General features: G+C 45.0%; 1 pseudogene; it reads right to left on the bottom strand.

Annotated features, from left to right (window-relative positions):
- Nucleotides 1-384: 384 nt before the first annotated feature.
- On the bottom strand, nucleotides 385-1,468 carry LOC142452970 (ADP/ATP translocase 2 pseudogene; annotated as a pseudogene).
- Between the last annotated feature and the right edge of the window lie 3,328 nt (nucleotides 1,469-4,796).

The raw sequence follows: 4,796 nt of genomic DNA, 5'->3' as shown, positions 1-4,796 counted from the left end.
TTCTAGCCTGGCGTGCTTCTGTTTGTCATTGTGTGCCTCTGCCATCTCCATCAGGGGAATGTTTCCTGGATCGTCTGCCGCCCCAGCAACTTCAGCTCCAGAAGAATGCAAAAAGAAGACCCCAAAGATCAAGGATGGGGTAGAATTAATGATATTTTTTGCTTCATTCTTCTATCCGCTATTTAATAATTTTTCTTAATGAGCATAGATTGCTTTTTACTATCAGAAAAACAAAAAGGTATTTTAGAGAAATGAAATCATTGCTTCTACTCGGAGTCAGAACATGCGAAAGGCCTATTTGCTTTCTCTCAGGACACTTTTTTCCCTGTGTTTCAGATATTTTTTATTTCTTCAAATTTATTTATTTATTAGGAGTGACTGAAATAAAAACTAGAATTGAGTCCCATCATCATCATGATCATCGTAGAAATGGCTTTAAGAGAAAACTGGTCAGATGAATATTATTGCTTCCCATTTTCAACCAGTAGATAGTTGCCATTGATCTGCCAAGAATGCTTGAGATATGTTATATAATACAGCATGGCCACTCACGGGGGAGGCCCGCTAGGAAATAACTGATGTGTACTTCTGGATTTCACCGTACAAAACCAGCACAAAGGCACCACCCATGGCTCTGAGCACCTTGGACCAGGCGCCTTTGAAGAACGCTTTGCTGCCTTCATCCAGAGCGATCTTCCTCCGGCAGTCCGGCGGCCGGTGTCCATGATATCAGTCCTTTGCGCCCCGACTGCATCCTCACTCGGCTGAGAACGGTGTCACATGGGTAGGAAGGCACCCAGCCAGGGCTGTGATGGACCGCGCGATCATCCAGCTGACGAAGATGTGGTGTTCTTGGGATCCGGAAGCATTCCCTTTGCGGTGCCCTGGGTGCCGAAGTCCGCAGCCCGGTAGATGGTCATCCCCTGCACAGACACGGGGAAGCCCTGGGACAGGTCCCTCATCCCAGCAGACCTGGGGATCTGAACCAGGCAGTCACTGAGGCCTTTCAACTCCGGGTCCGCGCCGGCTTTGCCCACATCAGCTGCTAGACGGGTAGGGCCAAAATCAAGAGGGTGCACAAAGCACAGAGATGTGGCCCCCGCGGCACCGCCCGATGCCAGGTCCCCTGCAAAGTAGCGCCAGAACTGGGTCCTCTTGGCCACACCACCCAGGAAGATCTGCTGGTATTTATCTTTGAAGGCAAAGTTGAGAGCCTGGGCAGGGAAGTGTCATGGCATTGGCCAGGTTACCACGCCCGAAGGACAGGACTCCCTGCTCCTTGGGGACACGAACCCCCGCAGTCGAGGATGCCCTTGTGCCGCTTCTCTGCGGTGATGTGCTTGCTGGCGGGCTGTACCTGCAGCAGCAGCTTGGCCCGTTCGATGGGCGCTATCACCGTCTTGGAGATGGCCTCCACCACTCCACCTGCCAAGAAGTCCTTGGCGAAGGACACAAAGGCATCTGTCATGTTGGAAGAAAATACGGCGATGGGCGACTGCTCAGATGGTACAGGGACCAGTTTTGACTCCGGGGCTCTGGGCAGGACACACATTTATCAGGGTGTGTTTTAAAATAAAATAAAAAAATTTCAATCTGGGTATCTTGAGTACATTGAGCAGGTAGCAAATATTTTTTGAATTAAAAAAAAAAGGAATCCTCTTACAGCTCACCGGCCTCCCACTGACATTTCTTCATTCTTCCTCTTCCTCGCCTAAAACCAGCCTCCTCCCACTATCCTCATCCACCCCGTTTCTTTCTTTCCCTCTGACTCCTGCTCCGTCTTTCCTCTATCCTTTGCCATTTTCTCTTCTCCAGCTCTAAATATTTTCTTCTGTTCTGCCCACCTCCTTTCTTTTCCGTTTGGTGATCACGCCTCTTTCCTCTCTCCCTTTGCCTCGGCTGCCTCACTACCTTGTCTTCTCATTTTCTTCCTTGTTCCCTCCCACCAGTGCCCCTCTCACCTCCATGCCTGCCTTCCTTGGCAATTCCTCTGTTGCTCCTTCGGGTTCCTATTCCCCATGTCCTTCCATGGAATTTCTCCCCTTCAGCTAGTTATAAAATGATTCTTTATTACATGTGACAGGTTTATTGTTTATACATTTTACTTCTTGTTTTTAGTGTTTACACTAATTTTTAGAAATTTCATCATATACCTATATTTGTTTCTTATTTTAAGAACATGTTAAGGACTAAATTAAGTTATTAAGTTATCTTTATTTGAATTATGTGTGACTTCTCACACTTTTCCATGGTTCAATGGCATAGATGGAAAAGTTTTACCCTCTACTGAGCACCCATCATATTATCAGGCATTATTCTAAGTACCCCGGGGGGAAATCAATAAATAAAATGGACAAAAGGTATTTTTATAAAGACAGACCAACAGCAAAAAAAAAAAAAAGAAAAGTTTTACCCTCTTATTTTTAACCTTTCCAAGGAAAAGTAATGTCGTCCAGTGGACTTCAAATCTCAGAAACACGGCCTATTGGGATAAACAATATAGATCATATATATTTATATCATATATATGATTGTATATATATAGATATCATTTTATTGGGGGCTTTCACAGCTCTTATCACAATCCATGCATTCATCAATTGTTTCAAGCACATTTGTACATATGTTGCCATCATCATTTTCAAAATATTTTCTTTCTACTTGAACCCTTGGTATCAGCACATTCCCCAATCCTCTGCCCTCCTCCCTCATGAACCCTTGATAATTTTTTTTCAGATTTTACACTGACCACTGTCTCCCTTCATCCACTTTTCTGTTGTTCGTCCCCCGACAAACAATAATTCCACACACAATTGAACATCATCTCTAGGAAGCTTCGGGGGGCCCAGGTTATATTGCACTTCTGATCCACCTCCCATGTGGAACTCAGTTACAGAGAGCAGTGAAGGCAAACTTGAACGAGAAAATAAATCGGAGCAGGGCCAGGTCACGGATCCTTTCAGAGCATGAGCTTTCTTTTTAAGAAATAAAAAGTCTGGCATTAATGATTTCTAAGGGCCTTTGCACATTAGAGGAGGAGCCCTGGTGGTGTAGTGGTGATGAGCTGGGCTGCTCACCACAAGGTCAGCAGTTTGAAACCACCAGCTGCTCTGAGGGAGAAAAAGGCTTTCTACTCCAGGTAAGAGTTACAATCTAGGAAACCCACAGGGACAGTTCTACTCTGTCCTACAGGGTCGCTGTGAGCCGGCATCAACTTGATGGCAGTGAGTTTGTTTTTTTGGTTTTGCACCATTGGCATTCCCTCCATGATTGAAGCCTAAAAGGCAAACAGGATGCTACAAAGCTGTGGATTTTCTAAGGAATTCTAGGATTTCAAAACTGAAATGGTCCCAAGGAGTTCATTTAATGTGATCTGAAATGATAACTTCATCTTTTTGAGTCTTTGAGTCTTCGAGTCTTTGAGTCATCTTTGAGTCTTTTATCTTTTTAAGTCTTAATATCTTTTTTTGAGTCTTAATATCTTTACCTGTACTGTGGTCCCAATTAGGTCTACCTTGCCAGGCTGTGGGAGAGTTAGAGTCCATGTCTGCCTATCAAGGAGCCCTGGTGGTTAAGTGTTTGAACCCACCAGTCATTTCAAGGAGGAAGCTATGGCAGTCTTCTTCCATAACGGATTTACCCTTTGGAAACCCCGAAGAGCACTCGGTTCTGCCATAGGGCGTCGCTATGACTGGGAATTGACTTCAGCAAGGAGCTTGATTTTTACAGTCTGCCTACTACATGGAAGATATTTGATAAATGGCAGCTATGATTTGGTCTAAATGGTTTCCTGTTCGGATTAAAACAAAGAAAGACCAGAAGTGACAGTCTGGTTTCAGATGCCAGATCTCCTTAATACGTGTGCAGTTTTCTTCTCTCATTTAAACCCTTCTCAAAGTGAATTTCCAAGTTAATTGTCCTACCTCAAGACTGAGCATCTACTAATCTTCAGAACCTTACAGGCTTACCTCCATTGTCAAGAAATCAAAGACAAGAGAACCGCTCAGATTGGTAGGTAACCTTGAATGTCAAGTACACCAGTGACCCAGAGGAACTTTCTGGGATTGTCTTCCCCTGTTTCTAAGTTGCTATCATGTGGTTTATTAAAAAACTAATGAAGAGTAGCTCAAGGGGGAAATGATCATACCATGAAAAAATATGCACATAATTTACAAGAAAACCAAGTAGCTCCTCAATAAAACCAAACTCATTGCCAAGGAGTGAATTCCGACTCACAGCGACCCTACAGGACAGAGCAAACCTGCCCACGTCTTTACGGGGATAGAAAGAAAGCTTTGCTTTCGCCCGTAGATGGGCTGGTGGCTTTCAAACAGTGGAACTTGCGGTTAGCCAGCCAATGAGTCACCCACTAGGCCACCAGGACGCATTAGCTCCTCAAAAAAAATGATACTGTTATTTCAAAAATAGTAACTCTTGCTATCAGTCAGAACCATGGAGGGGCCCTCTCTGCTCCCAGGAAGCCTCCGAGCCTGGGAGACCCAGGGAGCAGTGCTCTTCCGTCCTGTAGCGAGCCGCTGGGTCAGAGTCAACTGGATGGATAGCAGTGTGGTGGCTTGCTAGCAACGAGTATGTTCAGTATCTCTCACTGGAGCAGCTTTTCATTCGGGCCCAGGCTGCACAGAGGCTGTCATGGAAACCAGTAGATTTTGATAAGCAAACAATGTAAGGTTGCTATCAAGAAGTTCTCCTTGGACACTGGGAGGATGAGATTTCATCTCACAGAGTTAGGGCCTGGTTTTAGGAAAGGACATTTCCTGGGAAAGGACAGATGCTTG

The sequence above is a fragment of the Tenrec ecaudatus genome, chromosome 7, assembly GCF_050624435.1.
Source record: "Tenrec ecaudatus isolate mTenEca1 chromosome 7, mTenEca1.hap1, whole genome shotgun sequence".
In the NCBI taxonomy this organism is placed as follows: Eukaryota; Metazoa; Chordata; class Mammalia; order Afrosoricida; family Tenrecidae; genus Tenrec; species Tenrec ecaudatus.
The sequence above is the reverse complement of the archived record's forward strand: the minus strand, read 5'-3'. Positions and strand labels throughout refer to the sequence as shown.